This window comes from Neomonachus schauinslandi, chromosome 4 (assembly GCF_002201575.2).
Source record: "Neomonachus schauinslandi chromosome 4, ASM220157v2, whole genome shotgun sequence".
Classification (NCBI taxonomy): domain Eukaryota; kingdom Metazoa; phylum Chordata; class Mammalia; order Carnivora; family Phocidae; genus Neomonachus; species Neomonachus schauinslandi.
In genome coordinates this window covers 53,281,568-53,299,230 of record NC_058406.1, presented here as the reverse complement: position 1 = coordinate 53,299,230, position 17,663 = coordinate 53,281,568, and the positions used below count along the sequence as shown (strand labels likewise).

Below are 17,663 nucleotides of genomic sequence, written 5' to 3'. Positions count from 1 at the left end.
TTTTGCTTTTCTTCTAAATGAAACACACAGTCGAAAACTTGGAGGGGCGGGGGACAGACAGTTACGTTGGAAGGCTAGGCAGTCATTCATTCCCGGGGAATGTGTGCCTGTTGGAGTAACTTTTAACTCAGCAAACACTGACCCACACAAGAAAGAGGTGTAGGCTATTCCTCCCCTCTTCTGAATCCCTCCTTTAAGTAAAGGCAAAATGAGGTTTCCCTGATAAGATTTGGGTCTAAGAGAAACTGGAGTTTTACATGAACACGTTTATTGGACAGAGTAGGCAGCTCTTGTTATACTAAACAAAGCTAAAACTTCTCTTCTGCAACTGCCAGGATCACAGGGAAATTCTGAACCGGACTTTCAGGTGGAGCCAGATGAGAACACTGCAGATTTTCACTTCGATTAAAGCCAGGAGGCTTTGATTTGTGGATGTGGGACTCAAGACTTTCTGGAAGTATTTCTTAGTGGTCCATTCAAAAAATATTGTTTTTAAGATCATATTTTTTGCTGGATAATAAAGCTCTTCTGAATGGTCACAACATGTCATTCCGTACCCAAACGTTTGTGAGTCTAAACTAATACTCCAGAGTATTGACTTAAGAACTCTCTGTTAATAAACACTGAATTAACTTTATAAATGCTGGATGAATGAATGATGCTATAGACAGTGATAAAAGTCAGTCAGACTCTCCTGCATCCATGCCTGATTTTGAGAGGAACAACATTCATTAATTCCATCAAGCTTTCTGGAATGCAAGCACACAATAGGCACCAATAAAATTAAAAATCTTGTATGGAATTCTATTATAGAGAAGACTTCATACATTCCTGTCAAGTTTAGAATGCATTTTTCCCATGTTCATACAGACATCCGAGGGAGACCACATACCCTTTTATTATTATTTGACATTTTGTGTGTGTGACACTCACACTTGAAGCAGAAAAGAGAATTAGCACAAGAGAGACCCCAAGGGACTGGGATCCTTGTCCACAGATGCACATTTCAAAGAATCTCTCAAATATGCATACACCTCAGGATAATGTGGGGTTAACATTCAATATCCTGTATGTCATATTTAAAAAGCCACAAAACCACGGGAGGTGACTTCCTCCATTTTTTTCACACTCCTCAAAAATATGCAGACAAGAATTGAGGTGTTTTTAGTAAAACTCGTTTCAAGCCAGACTTATACATACCTTCTCTCCTTTCCTCCTCAGTCTTGCTGGGCTACTTCAACATGCAGAATCTTGTCACTTACTCTCTAGTGTGTCCAAAACACTTTCCACTTCTTCCCAGGAAGCTTTTCCTGAAGTGCCAAAACTCTCCCATCCCATTCCCAGCCTCATATCAAAGGAAAAGTCCAACCACTTCCCGATTACTTGGGCTTTACTACCTTGGTGTCTTCCGCATCACAACCTGTGGTTCTTGGTACCTAGGATGCTCTGAGCCTTTTGAACGGATCAATATACAAAATGACTGTAAGATGATCTATCCCATTTCTCCTTCATGGAGAGGGGAAAAAGGGATCCAATTTCCACTCAGGGTTGACAACGGAAATATAATAATTATGGCAGCAGAAGCACTAGGAAGGAGGACTTTGCAAAGATCCACCAATGAAGGGTTACCTGCACAGCTCATTCACGGTCTATGACCCAGAGCAAGCACAGGAGAGCTCCTAGAATTGGTATAGTAGTGACATGCCCGTGACTGGCCAGTGGATGTGACAGGCCCTTACTCTACTGCCCTTTCTTATTGTGGTCAGCTACCATATTTCTTAAGTGAAAGTTTTTGAAGTTAGTGTTGAAGTTAATGAGGAATTTTTCCTTTTCAGATTCTTAATCTATAGTCAAGGCTTTGTGTCCCATTTTAGACCCTTCTTATCCCAGTAACTAAGTCAGGAGGCACAGATGTCAGTGGGCTGAGTGTATGGGTATCGAACTCCTGCTCCTTCTAGGTACAGCCAAAGGAAAGGACCGGTGCTGCTCAGGACTGGCCTCCACACTCTAACTTCCTGGCTCCAGCACCAGAGCCAGATCAGGTGCCTACTGGATACTTGGTAAATTCGCAGAGGAATGGAGACCAAAGTGCCTGCCCAAGCAGCCTGCAACTACTTGGCTATCTAGAGGCTGGATGGTGCATCTATAGTACTATGGAAAGAGTAAGAAAGCTTTGGATTGAGACTCACGCATTTTGAGTTTCTCTTCTACCCTTTACTGTGTGATCCTGGGTCTCAATTTCCTACATCTTAAAATAAGGATAAGAATACTTATCTCATAAAGTTATAAAGGGATTAGAGATAGAGTATATAAAGCTTCTGGTATGTTAGCCAGTTCTCAGTAGATGATCAATACATAGGAGCATAACTATTAATGGTAATCAAAACAACACAGAGGCTTGGCATTTGGGAGTAGGGATATTGTGTTCCCTCAGGCATAAGCATACCATGAGGAGAGTGCAGACCCTCACAGGCCCCCAAGCCCTGTATCTGGTGACTTAGGGCAATACACAGGTCACAAGTTACTGGGGTACCCCTATCCACCAGCTGCCAGACTGATGTGCTGTGCCCCAGCCAGGGGCAGGCTCTGGGGAAGTTGGACATTTCCCTTCCCCACAGTACTGATGCCTCACTCCACAGCAGATAGTTGGCTCCTAAGGATGCCACAAGCTCTGCTTTGGGGCATACTAGATACCTAGATCAGGGTAGGACAAGAGGCTCACTCCCACCAAGACATAGCCTTGTCTACCATGGTACAGCCATGCCAGCCCAGGCCAGGGATGGCTGCTATCATGCCCCATCTGAGACTTTGCAAGGCACACATGCCCAACTCAGACCCTCTCTGCACCTGCACCAAGGGCCCCTCTGGGAATGGATGGCAAGGGTAAGGGACTCTGGATGAGTTCTGGGGTGCCAGGGATCAGGGAAATAGATGGCTGAGAACACGTCCAGGGGAGGCAGGCAAGTAGCCAAAAAAAGGTGGGGCAGCATATGAGCCCAGCCTCCAAGCCACTGGAGTATACTCTATTTTCCCCTCAGACTTCACTTCCAAACACAAGATCAAAGATAAAATTATTACACGTTTCAAGACAGCAGCGATGGGGCCCTGCTGGATGTGGGAACCACTCTACATCTTGCGCAGGTTGCATGTCCATGAAGATGGTCATTTCCTGTCTTGCAAAATTGGCTCTGAGAAGGAACAATGCTTAATACCACAGAAGCAAGTCTCAAGGGGCTAAGAGCAGGTGATGGGACCATGTATGGTCATGGGGTTGACCCTACTGTCACAGATTTCCAGAGGGACAAGGAGAACCAACCTCCTATGTGTCCTTCCCTCTAACAAGAGTGGCAAAGGGAGATTAACTTCCTCTTGTAAGTCTGGTAGGTATTGCATTTGACCCTGAGAAACAGGAAAAGAGAATGGATAAATAATTACAGTTAATATTAATCTGGTAATAATATGTGGCATTCATAAAGTCCTCTTCTCAAAGGAGCTCCAAGCACACTACTCATTTATCCTTGCGACATCTCTCTGATAGCCACTGAAGAGGTATGATTATCTCCAATTTACCTTAAGGCACAAGCCAAGAAGTCAGAGGTTAAATTACTAGAGCAAGATTCCTGGCAAGACCATATCTTGGTCTATGAACTAAAGGATTCAGCTTCGCATGAAAAATGCACGAATCCCTGAAAATGCTGATTTAAAGTGACGTCTTACCTTTGGGTATTTTCTATTTAAAATTGTGTAATTGCTTTCTTAAATGTTGTCACCTTCTTGAGTCTCTTCCCTTTTCTGCTGTATCTAACACAGGGAGTAGCACAGGGAGGCTGTGCAGTATTTACTCAGAAGAGCTGGAGTGGTTCTGGTCCTTCCTCTTGCTTCAGTGTCTGACCTAAGGCAAGTTACCTGAGTGGGCTGAGACTAAATTTCTTTATCTGGAAAATGAGGGTTAAGAAGAAGACTTACCCTAATCTCACAGGGAAGGTAGAATAGGAGAATGCACACAAAACCACACTGTCGACCTTTAAGTATTGTGCACATTTTGTAAATATCACATGTATGATTACAGATGGGATATCGGTATGTTAGAGAAAATTACAGAGAAGCAGAAATTTGAAATGACAAGAACGTCACATTTTTACTAAGATCACCATTATTAATGTGCATGTATGTCTATGTATGTGCATGGAGATCATATTATACAAACTATTGAGTTACACTCTTTTTTTCAGTCAATGATGTCCACTTTTCTGTTTTAATAGTTTTCCAATTCAGCTAATAGTTAGCCCACATTCCAATTTCCCCAGGTATTTTTTCCCCCTCACAAATCCAGCAGAAATGTGTGTGTGTGTGTGTGTGTGTGTGTGTGTAGAGAGAGAGAGAGAGAGAGGTGTGGGAAAGGAAAGACCCAGAGATGGGACGGGAAAGGGTAATGAGAAATCTCAGCCTGGCCACGAAAGGGCTAGCTCCTCATAGCTGGAAAACATGGAAATAGATTTTAGCAGTAATGAAGTTAGTGGCCCTGCTAGTAACAGACCTCAGGTGCCCTAAGAGTTGGCCCCACACTCAGTGCAAGAAAGTGTTATTATCCCACTGATCTCTGGGAAAAGTGGAGACAGAGGCCATTTACACACCTATATCATTTAAACTTTGAAACCCTATGTATCATAATTCTTAATACAGATGAGAATTCAGCAAGTGAGAGCAACACATTATAGCCCAAATATAAATTTTCTACAAACAATATCTCAATGCAATTTTTTATTGAGGTATGATTGACATACAAAAAAGCTGTGCATATTTAATGTGTACACCTTGATGAGTTTGAAGATAAGCATACACCTGTGAAGCCGTCACCATAAACAATGTCATAAACTTACACATCATCTCTAAAAGTTTTCTCCCTCCCTCAGTGTGTGTGTGTGTGTGTGTGTGCATGTGTGTGTTATGAGAATATTTAACATAAGATCTACCCTCTTAACCAATTTTTAAGTATATGACACATTATTGTTTACTATATGCACCACGCTATACAGTAGTCTTTAGGACTTACTCACTTTCATATCTGAAACTATGTACTTTTTGACCAGCACCTTCCCAATCCCCTTTCCCCCAGCCCTTGGTAACTACCAGTCTACTCTCAGTTTTTATGTGTTTTACTATTTTAGATTCCTGATATAAGGGATCATTCTAAATGCAATTTGAAGATAGCTCCATATGTATCAGAAACATATCCATCAAGTCATTCCACTTTCTACCCAAAGATAGCACATAGAAAAGAAATGTAAGTAACCTCTTATTTAGCTGCCTCACATAATCAAACTCTTCCCAGTAGCAAAGGTGGTAGTTATTTGCAAGGTTGTATAGTAGTTAAATCAATCAGAACCACTCCACATGCAACAACAAGGATGAATCTAATATAAATGTCAAGCAAAAGAAACCAGATATTGCAAAGTACATAAGAATGGGATTCAATTTATATAAAGTTCCAAAGAGGCAAAAATGAATCTATGATATCAGAAGTCAAGATATTAGTTACTGTGGAGGGCTAGTGACTGGAAGGCACTTAGCGGGGGAGGGCTTCTACGGGGACTGGTAATGGTCCCTTTCTTGCTCTGACTACTAATTACATGAGTGTGTTCATTTTATGAAAATTCACTGACTCCTAACACTTGTGATTTGTGCACTGTTCTCCATCTTTCTGATTTTCCATGTATGCTTTCAACAGATAGTCCCATCCAGGGAAGCCCACTTTAAAAAACAAAGAACAGGATTTCTAAAAAAACACCTATTTCCTTTCCTTTTGGGTATCAACAGAATTTGAATAAATCTAACACAGCTGAAAAACAGCTCCCCCAAATATGTTAGTTTATATTGCATAGGCCAGGATGCTCCTACTAACTCAAAATTCAGTGAAACACATGGGAGTCTGACCCAGACGTTTATAAATCCTGATGGTGCCATTCATTTACTAGCAGTGTAACCTTAGACAAGATGAGTATCCTGACTATGCCTCTGTTTCTTTACCTATAAAACAGGAAGATGGCATAAACAGCTGTGAGAATTAAGGGAAGCAACCCATGCCAAGTGTTTGATACAGTGTTGGCATGTGTTAGGAAGTTTTTGTTGCCCCCATCCCCCCCATCCCCAAACCTCTCCCTGTTCCTGGTCACTTTCCTGGAGGCAGATTGCCACATATTTGATAACTGAGTTGGGTGGAGTTTTGGTCTGGCCCTAGGGAGAGAAGTACGTGTAAGTGGCCATGAAATCCTAAAGTGTCCCTCCCACCGTCTGACCTCAGAAAGACCTGCCTCTTGGTTAGGTTAGAGTTTGTTGGTGTTCACTTCTAAAATACAGAGCTGGCCTGATATATCATTCTGCTTTCACCAAATCCTGACTGATACACCAGATCAGTGGACCTTCAGATGTAGTTTGTTCATTTATTCGTTCCACAAAAATACATTGAGTATTTGGTATATGCCAAGACTGATGCTAGGGGCTGGGTGTTACAGCAACAAACAAGACATGGTCCATTGCATTCAATGATTACATAAGAAACGCCTTTCCCATTCTCCAAAATGGTCCATCTGTGGAACTGGGTGCCTTAGCAGCTTCCTCCCCCGTACCCCCTGTCCCAAATGTATACATTGCCTTGGTGAAAATTAGAAAAATGTGCCCTCTCTTGGCAGACATAACCCTTGGGCAGAAAGCTTGGGAAGTGACGCATGGGCTGAATTTCAGCTCTCTCCATCACTTGGCTGAGTACCTTTGATCAGTATCCAAACTACACCATGCCCTTACGCAATGGCCCTGTGGCACACGAATATGGGGGCAAACCAGCATGGAGCTTTCCCCCACATGACCGGGAGTGCTCTGTGAAAGCAGAGCACAGAACACAGCGTCACAGCAAAACCGACACTTTTAACCTCAAAATAAAGCAAACCCTTGACATTGAAAGGAAAGTATCCCAAGACCTTCCCTAGCTCTTAATTTGTGAATACCATAATAACTGAAATAGCATTAAATAGGCCTCTATAAAATAGCTTAAAGATTTAATTTGATAGACTAATTATTACCCTTAAATACAGTTTTTGTTTTTGTGACAAAACTTCTAAAGCAAGGGCTCCACAGGAGGAAAAAAATATTAAAGAAGTCCTTCATCAGGAAAACTAAGGAACCACTCTTCTGATCCTTGGAAGTGAGAAGGGTGTATTAATTGGATGCTCTGTATTCAGCTTATGACTCTAGCTTTAGCCACAAGCTTCTAACCCTGTAGATGTCCTCTCTACGTTCTTTGTGCCTTGAAGTTAGCAGGCTTATTTCATTCCTCTGTTGCCCCTCACAGTGCAATAAGTATTTGTTAAAATGCAAAACAGTTTCATACATATGGAAATCAGCCTCTCTTTATTTCCAGGTGTTAAGTTGTGGCTATTGGCCTATTTATTTAGTGGTCTTGGTTATGATTTTTTTTCCCCTTATATTAGCAATACCTTTCTTTTCATTGTAGGTTCTTATGTCCAAAGGTATTTCTTTTCTTCTGATGAATAGCTGGTAAATGAAATGTACCTGTGTTAGAGTGCAACATTTCAAGAAGGCATGTTGCTTTGACCTTGAGTAAAACGTACTTAGAACAAATCACAGAAACTGGAGGACATTTATACATTCTGTAACACAGTTCCTCCAAAGGCAGTTTGTAAGCCCTATGTGGCCTTTCTCTTGGCAGGACTTTGTCAATGTGTCTTTATAAATACAGAACTTTGCAATTGCATATGACAGGGATTTCACTGTGGGTGGATTCATGGAAGAAGAGGTTCACTGCCCTCAAGAGAAATAACAGTGAAAAGTAGGTCATTTTGATGCCGATTTCTTTAGCAAACTCCTCTAAGACTACAAGTTAAAAAAACCTCCAATCACAACTAGCTTTTGTACATATAACTTGACAGTTTACCAAGTACTTTCACTTGCAAATCTTAGTTTTTCCTTGAAAAATAAATCCCAGGAGATAAAAATTATTATTATGCAGTATTATTAAACATTTTCCATTATGCATGTGAGGAAGTTGAGGCTTGTTGGTGTTTAATGATTTGCTCAAAGTCATCCAACGAGAGAGAGAGAGAAAGAGAGAGAGAGAGATGAGATGAGAGATTGAGAGGAAGGAGGGAGGGAGGAGGAAGGGGGACAGCCAGCAGGGAGGGAGAGAACCTAACTTCTCTGATTCTAAATTCCATGGTAATTTTTACTAAGCCACGGGGCCTTTTATAAACAAATGGCCCAACTTTTTCTTTCACCCAGGTGGACTCAGACAGGGCAAAACTGGTTCTGATGCGCCAGTCTCAAGCTCTATTCCCTTCTGCCCCACCTCCCCTTCTTCCAATGTCCTTCCCCTTACAGAAACCTGCTCTTCAGAAGGACTCTGACTTTGGCATTTACTTACTAACGGGGATCTGTACGCATCTAGGCAATAACACGCACCATCAATGGGAAAGAGTGCTCAAGGAACTTCATTGTCCACCTGTATTAGTGTTAAAGAGCAGTGACACGAGAAAGTGATCAAAGATGGAGGTAAGTTGCTATCCAAATATTTTTCTAATACATTAAATATATGCAAGAAATATTTAGGAAGAATATACAATAGTGGTTAAAAGCTTAGCCTTTGGAACCAGACTGCCAGGGCTCATATTCCAATACCACCACTTACTGTTACCTAACATTAAAGAAGTTACTTAACTTCTCTATGCCTCAGTTTCCTCCCCCATGTAATGAGAATAAAAACAGTAACTATATAATAGATTGTAGTATTTAATTAGTAAATAAATGTGAAATGCTTAGGACAGTACCTGCTGTATTATAAGTACCAGATAAATATTGGCTATTTGTTGTTGGTTGGATATGACACAATAAATAATGAGTCGATTGTTAAAAAGTGTTTTGAGTAGATTTGACACACAATTAGTTTCAGGTGCACAACAGGGTGGTCCAACTTCTCTAAAGGTTATGCCATGCTCACCACAAATGCAGCTATCATCTATCAGCATACAGCACTGTTACAATATCATCAATCACATCCCCTATGCTCTGCCTTTTGTTCCTGAGATTTAGTCATTCCATAACTGGAAGCCTGTATCTCCTATTCCCCTTCACCCATTTTGCCCATCCTCCTCACCATCACCTGCAACCATCATTTTATTCCCTATATTTACAGGTTTGATTCTGGTTTTTGTTTGTTTATTCATTTGTTCTTTTAGATCCCACATATGAGTGAAATCATATGGTATTTGTCTTTCTCAGTCTGATTTATTTCACTTAGCATAATACCCTCTAGGTCCATCGATGCCATTGCAAATGGCATTACATCCTTTTTTATGGCTGTGTAATACTCACACACACACACACATATACACACACACAATATATATACTATATATACACTATTATATATGCATGCCTATATACATACAAATATATATATATACACACATACATATACACACACACACACCAACATATATACACACCATATTAATGAATAGATTCTTTGAGTGACTATTATGTTGTAGGCTCAGCAGGAAACTCTAAGGATATAGTGGTAAATTTTATAGACATTGGTTTTGCTTATTTTAAGCCTATATGCTGGCAGAAATAGAATATTACACAAGAACTTACTTAATTAAAATTGGGAAAGGAGCTAGTAAGAAGTGTAGATGGTCCTAAGAATTTGCCACAGGGATAACAGGGGACCCAAAAGTCTGAGGAGCAGGGATGGGACACAGGGAGTTCAGGGAAAGTTACACCTTGAAAGGTTATGAGATTCAAAGGAATAAGAATCGAGTACAAGGCCGCCAGGGTGGCTCAGTTGGTTGCACGTCTGGCTCTTGTTTTCGGCTCAGGCTGTGATCTCAGGGTCTCGGGATTGAGCCCTGTGTAGGCAAGGAGTCTGCTTGAGATTCTCTCCCTCTGCCCCTCCCCAGATGGGTCTCTCACTCACTCATAAATAAATAAATAAAATCTTAAAAAAAAAAAAAAAAGAAAGACTTGGGTACAAACAAGAAAGAGCATTCTAGGCAGGGATAATAGTAGGGTATGCTCACCGAACTGAGAGCAGTACCTGTGGCAAGAACACAGAGAGAAAAACTGGTATTAGAAGTTTAGATCAGGTCATACACAGCCAAGGAAGGCCATGGAGAGGACTTTGGACTTGTTCTGGAATCAATGGGAAACCTTTTTGGAACTTTATCAAAGGAGTGGCCTAGCCAAATTTGCATTTTAAAAGATCACTCTACCTGCAATTTGGAGAATAAACTTGAAGGCAGGAAAGGAGGCCAGCTAAATTGTATTTAAAAGCCCAGAGTCTGGAGGAAGACAAATAGGAGTTTGATTTCTGGCTCTGCCATTTGATTTATTAACAGTGTGAACCTGGACAAGTTACTTCATTTCTTTAAGTCTTCATTTCCTCATCTTTCCCACAGCATTGTATATCTTTCCCACCAGGTTGTATGCGGAGTAAATGAAGTATCCACATCAAAACACGCAGCAGAGTACCCAGTACCTCGTGAAGTATTCATGCCAGTGGCTAGTAGCATTATTAATTTTATTGCAGTAACCTATGCAGGGGCTGGTGTGGCTAGAATTACAAAGCAGTGGAGATGGAATCAGGTAAATGGGCTTGAGATGCTCACGAGTCGCAATCAGATGGCCTCTAGGAGGGTGGTATTTGGCTGGTGACCAAAACTGCCAGTCATTTCGGCTTTTCAGGCCCAGGACGTGATTTTCGTCAGTGTGATTTGACTTCATTCTGTTTATATTAGTCCAATTCACAAGAACATGTTGAGAAGAGACCAAACGATCAATTTACAGAGAGTAATAATTTATGGGGAGTTTTTCATGTCATCTAGTCATTCCACATTCCTTGACATGGGAGACCAATTTCTATTCATAAGATTGCTTGGTAAGCATGAAATCAGAGCAGGGGGGTTAGTTGGATGATTACGCTGCTTTCCTCAAGCCTGATACACTCAACTTCACTACTGAGGTAGACTGTAGTTGTTTCTGCTCTATCTGAAGTACCCTTCCCAGCTTTATTCACCTGGCTAATTTTTACTTCTCTTTTAGGAGTCAGTCTAGAGTTATCTCTACAAAGTTTTTAAAGTATTTAAAGGTTGGATTAAGCTCCCTTCCCTTTATTTCCAACTGACCATATTTCAATTAAGTTATTTTTCTTGGTTTATCACACCCATTAGATAACCTTCTTGAGAGAAGGGAACATATCTTTTGCCTGATCTTTTATGCAGCGCAGCATCTATTGTCTAGTAGAAGCTCAAAAAATATTGTTTGCACTGCTGACTTGCCTAACATACCAATAGATGGGATATCGATTAACCAAAAGGGATGGGGCCTCTGCTACTGAACAATATTAGAGAAACAATGTCAGGAATTCTTGTTCTTGGCACTCTTTTTATTAGTCGTCAAACAAATCATCTTCTTTTTTGCTGATTTTTCAAAGTTACAGCAATTAATGGACTCTACATTTCTTTTGCATTCATATCTTGATTAGATTTCTTGGTTGGTTAAGTTTGTTGTTGTTGTTGTTTTTTAAAGTAGGCTCCAAGCCCAACATGGTGCTTGATCTCATGACTCTGAGATCAAGAGTCACATGCTCTACCAACTGAACCAGCTAGGTGCCCCTAGGCTGGCTAGTTTTAATATGGGGGACATTTAAGGAGACTTCTGCAAAATCACATGCAGAACTTGTTATTTGACTCTCACTGAAGAGCGGTATTCAGGCACCTTACTGATGGTCTCTGCATCAAGCAATACTAGAATTCCAAATATTTTGACAACTGTCATAAGAAAGATACAAGTAAGTTCAGAGGCAGCACAGATAGATCTTAAAGACATAGGGGAAAGGGAGATTAAGACAGATTTGGAGGCCAGCTAAAGAAGAATGGATGGAATTCTGAGAGATGAAAAAAATGAGGTAAGGCAATGAACAGCATGAATAAAGGTATAAAATTAGAAACACACCACACCATTTTGTTCTGTTTGGGGAGATCAAATACAACAGTCCTATTTGGTTAGAACATTGGGTTTTAGTAAGGGAGTAGAGTAGAATAAATTTGCAAAAGTAGGGTGGTCAGGGCAATCTTGAAGAACTTTTTACACTAGACTAAGGTATCTGATTTTACTTGTCAGGCAATGAAGAGTTATTGAAAATTGTTCAACAGAAGAATGGCACACACAAAGTGGCTTATAAATATCTTAATACTGTTTTACAGTTGTGCAATGCTTTGCAGTTATAGATTTCTTTCATATGTACACTCTCTTTCAATCTTCCCAATACCTTATCAGAGAGGTATTATTGTCTCTATTTTATACAGGAAGAGACTGATGTCCAGGGAGTTTTAGTGTCTCACTCCAAATCCCGTAAGTGGTAAATACAGAACCTAGAGACTTGAATCTAGGCTTTCTGACTCTAAGTTCAGTGTTCTTGCTATTACTATGATGCCTATATGAAAATGAATTATTGATCTGATAGCAGTAAATTGTAAGGACTATAGGACGGAGTAAAGAATAAGCACTCGATAAATTATAAATATCATGATTATTACTTGCAGGAAAAGTTAGGACTTAAGAAGAAATGAGGTCCCAAACTGTAGAAGGGTTATTTATACCTTAACTTTATTTTTGCCTGTAGAATGAAAGTTGTCAAAGGAATTTCAAGAATAGAGAGTAGAATAGAAGCAAAGGTTTTTGCCATTAGGAGTAAATATGGTAGGTGGAGAACAAAAGAGGGCTAGAAATTTTCCTGCCTCTCAAGACATTATTAGCCAAATCTCTTTCAACTACCTGTAGGAAAGCCCCATTCACCTGGTGTTCTCCTGGGTGATTGCAGAGAGCAGAAAGCCTACTCCATATAGCCTTTTCTCGTTGACAAAGCACTTTGAAGTTTGCTTATTTTCTTCTGCAAACAAAGCCATGAAAGTTATCCCCATATTTGCGAATGAAATCGTTGAGGCTCATCAAGGCAAAGGGACTTGCTTTAGAATCTGGAATTTCTGCCTTGTCCAACATGGGACTTGCTAGTCATGTGTGGCTACTGAGCACTAAGACTTGGCTAGTCTGATGTGATATGATATGTCTAGTCAGTGTGCATGGGTAATATACACACTGGATTTCACGGACTTTGGGTGAAAAAAATCATGCAAAATAGCTCAATAAGTTTTAATATTTGGTTACATGTTGAAATTACAGTATTTTAGGTATTATTAAGTAAAGTACATTATTAAAGCTAATTGCATCTGTTTCTTTTTATGTTTTTAGTAGAAAATTTAAAACTATGGGGCTTGCATTATATCTCTATTGGACAGCACTGTTATAGATCATAGCCTATAGCCAGGACTTGAACAGCCCAACATTCATAACCCCACAGATGCTTGTCTTAAAAGAGGTAGTAATAAAGATCATAGTTAACATTCATTGAGTGCCAGTTGCACTTTCTAGGCACTTTACATTCATGAACTAATTTTATCTTCATCAAAATTTCATGACCTGAGTATTATTTTATTGTAAAACACAGAAATTCAGTAACTTTCTCAGGGTCACAGATTTAGTAGAGTCAGAATTCAGACTTAGGCAAGTCTACCTCCAGTGCCATTAGGAATGCCTCCATTGCTGCCTGTTTGCTAAATCCCGAGGAGACATTTGGATGGGCTTCATTTTATTTTAATCTGAGAGACTTTGTATATGATCTCATTTAATTTTTGCAACAACCCCATTAAGTAGTTATTATGCCTATTTTATAGGTGAGCAAACTGAGGCTCAAGAGGTTACACAGTCTGCCCAAAATTATACTGGATCCATGCTGGAACTCAGTTTCTAATCCAGCCTGAATCTAAAGTTGATACTTGATCATTATGCCGGTCTCCTAGGGGTGATCTCCAGGCTAAACCTTGAAGTACTGACACAGTCTCGCTCCAGGGTAGCCTTTGGCAGATTAGCCTCTTTAGAATCGGTCCAGATGACCTCCATCCTCAGCCAGGTTTGGTGATAACTACCCTATCTGAATCTTTCATTTTCTTTTTTTTTTTTTTAAAGATTTTATTTATTTATTCATGAGAGACAGACAGAGAGAGAGAGAGGCAGAGGGAGAAGCAGGCTCCCAAGGAGCAGAGAGCCCGATGGGGAACTCGATCCCAGGACCCCGAGATCATGACCTGAGCCGAAGGCAGACGCTTAACCATCTGAGCCACCCAGGCGCCCTGAATCTTTCATTTTCAATATATATTTTTTTTTCCTACAAGTTCTGCCACCTCAAACTCTCCTGGGATCTGATGAAAAACATTTTTTTAAAAAAGGGAGGGAGGAAGGAAGGGATGAAGAGAGGGGGAAGAAAGAAAAAGAAAGAAGGAAAGAAAGAAAGAAAGAAAGAAAAGAAAGAAAGAAAGAAAGAAAGAAAGAACGAAAGAAAGAAAATGAAAGAAAGAAAGAAAAGAAAGAAAGAAAGAAAGAAAGAAAGAAAGAAAGAAAGAAAGAAAGAAAGAAAATGAAAGAAAGAAAGAGGGAGACCAAACAAAACCAAATGAAACCAAATGAAACACAAAAACAGTATTCCCCTCAGGCAGTCTCCAGTAGGGTTGACCATTCATTTCAGCAGGGTCCTGCTTCTTTCAAATCTGATCATCATCTACCCCCAAATGCGGGCTGCAATGATTTAATTAAACAGAGATAATCATAGATTTCAGAGATAGAACAGCTGGTCCTCCTGAAGACATTCTTAGAAACATCTAAGTAGCCCAGGGCTGTGTCCGAAATGAGATGGGTGGGGATGTGGGGAGTGCAGGTGTGGTGGGGGGTGGGAGGAAGGAACATAGACCGAGACTTACAGGCTCTCCAGGTGATTTATGGAGTTCTGGATGTGAATGAAGACACAGAATGAATAAAGTCAAGCAACTCCTTTGGGGGTGGGGTTTGTGCGTGTGTGTATGTGCATGTGTGTGTGTGGTGAGAAAGGTTAATAGTATGATTTTTGCAGCCTTGTTCGAAGGTAGACAAGCCGTTGTTTTCTGTGACAGATTTGGAACTTCTAACTAGCATGCATCGAAATATAAAATCAGGTCCCAGGTTTCATGGCAACCCAACCTGACACAGCAGCGAACAAAAATGGGAGAATATAGAAGAAGTCCACCCTGTATGGCACAGCCAGCTTGGCTTCCTTTGGCCAATTTCTCCTGATTTAGCAGTACTTCCGCTCTTGCCCTCATTTCCCCTGGTTTGTAAACTACGTCACTTCACTGAACTCAACTCCAGACTGTAGAAAAACAAAATTTTGTATTTCAGCAGTGGTTTTCTTGGCATCTCTACCTCTGAAGAATTTCTTGTAATTCTAACTTTCCCTTTCTATCTTTGAAAGATGGTCGCTATAAGCTCTGCTTACTCTCTCTCTGCTTCTTCCTTTCTAATGGGATGTCCAGTGCAGTATAATGAAGCGTCTGTGTAACTGTGATTAAAGATTCAGTGTTTGGTTTAAACCAATATTTACCAGTGAAATCCCGCCAACATAAATGTGCAGGCGAGGTAAAAAACATTGGCTTAAATCAATCTCCCCCTGAACACACACATACAGACAAGGACTGTAAATGTTTCATGTGTCACTTCTGACGTCCTGGCCTCTTTCCTTCAGCTTCATGCATATATCAATGTAACACAGACTCCGGCGGAATCTAGATAATAGGTTCTGACAGTGATTTTTTTTTTTTTAAAGTTGTTTCTCTAGCCAAGGTTGGTTGTTGTTTAATTGGTTTTGTTTTGTTTTTGTATGGTGGTTCTTCTGGCACTACCACACACTGCCGTGGCATCTCGTTTAAAAGGTTTCCTTCAATTATGAGACTTTGTAATTACTCGAAATAGGAGTAAACAAGGGAATTGTGATCGTTTAAAACACAGCTTTAACTACCAAGCTTAATGTGGAACCATACAATCGGCATTTTGAGATTAAGTCCGTGTAGGCGAGCGATTGCTTTAATTTAGCGAACATTCACTGAACTGAATTTATTCACTGACTGAATTTACTGAATGAATGAATTACTGCTACACTTTGAATGCATTTCAGATAGTTGTAGTTTGGATTAGAAATTATTTTTCTGAAACTGAATAACCCAGGCAGCCAACAGACAGAAGGCCCCAGCGGGCACCTGGCAGCCTCAGGAGAACTGGAGAGGGTGGAGAGGGTGGAGAGCGAGGGAGTTTTTTACATGGCCGAGGCGCAGGACCAAGCCCTCGGTGAAAACTGAATTGCAGTTCCCATACCGCACTTCCTCTTAGGGAGGGAGGGCTGGGTCTGAGATGAGGAAGGCAGAATGACTCATCTACAAAAAAAGGCCACTGAAATTTGCTAATGACAAGCCCTGAACGGTACCTGGCAAACAGCAGGCACTTAATACTTGCCTTATAGACAGGCAAAATAAAATGCAATAACCTCCGTCATATATGGGGGTTGAGTGTGGAATGTTCCAGTCAGGGCATAGGGGCAAAAGAGCAATTCTATGTCTAGTAGTGATAAAATCCCTTTTGTTGCTTTCTCTAACTCTGAATGCTCAAGAGCCTGCGCACCAAAAACTGAAGGACCATGGGAAGGACGGATAAGACAGTTATTGTTAATTATAGCAGTAATTAATTAAGAGTTGGCCTGAAGAAAATATCTCTAATCTTCAAAATAACCTCATGAGGTAGATTGCATTATCATTAATGTATAGAAGACAGAACAGGTGGGAACGGAGATGGGCAAGGTGGCTTGGGCATCTGGACTTAATGGCGGGCCCCAGTGGGGAATACCCAGAAGTACAAGACACAGTCATTGCCATGCTCAAGGAATGTGTAGTCCGGAAGGGGAGCAGGGATGCACAGACATAGAATGAAAACAGCAAGGACACACCGTGGGCTGGGCATCAGACCACTGGAGAAGAACCGAGAGCTGCAAAAGTGTGCTGGACTATGAGCAGAACAGGTGCTTAATATATGTTTGTGGAAGTGCACTGAACTTAATTAAGAGCCAGGTAAAGGTAATCTTAGAAGGAAAGACATGGAGTCCATACTGAAATGCAAAGCAGTGGGAAGACAAGGCTTACTGAGCAGCGGGTGTTGAAGAAAAATGGTTAGAGAGTCAGAGTGGGTCTAATTATGAAGCGAAGCAGAAGAGTCTGGACTACTGGAGACTCTTAAACAGAGGAGACGCATGAGGAAAGTTGGGATTTAGGACAATTAAGCCGGCGGGACTTTATCAGATGGTTCTCAATGGGACGGAGCTAGAGTTAGGGACCCCAGGAAGATCCTAGGGCAGGGATTTAAGTTGAAAACAATGCAGGCTAGAATAGATGGTGACAATAGGAGGGAAGAAAAGAGTTAAATTCTAAGCAATGCCTGGAAGAAAAAAAGATGTATCTTCATAAGAGATGGTATATACAACATTAGGGAGAGAAAGGTGTCCAAAATTGTCACCAAGGTTTCTGACCCTATAGTGGGACATAAGAACAGAACCAGAGACAGATGTGAGGGAGTTGGAGGATGGGGAGGGAGAAACATGGAGTTTGGTGTGATTCCCATATTGTTACAAGGATTTGGGGTGGGTCTCATAAATGGTCAGAACTCCAGGCATGGATTGCCACAAGGAT

General features: G+C 40.8%; 1 protein-coding gene across 2 annotated transcripts in view; it reads right to left on the bottom strand.

The window, feature by feature from the left end:
* The window catches only part of PDE4B (phosphodiesterase 4B), a 429,564-nt gene that overhangs the window by 41,826 nt on the left and 370,075 nt on the right, over positions 1–17,663 (bottom strand). The gene's annotated exons all lie outside the window — the stretch shown is intronic.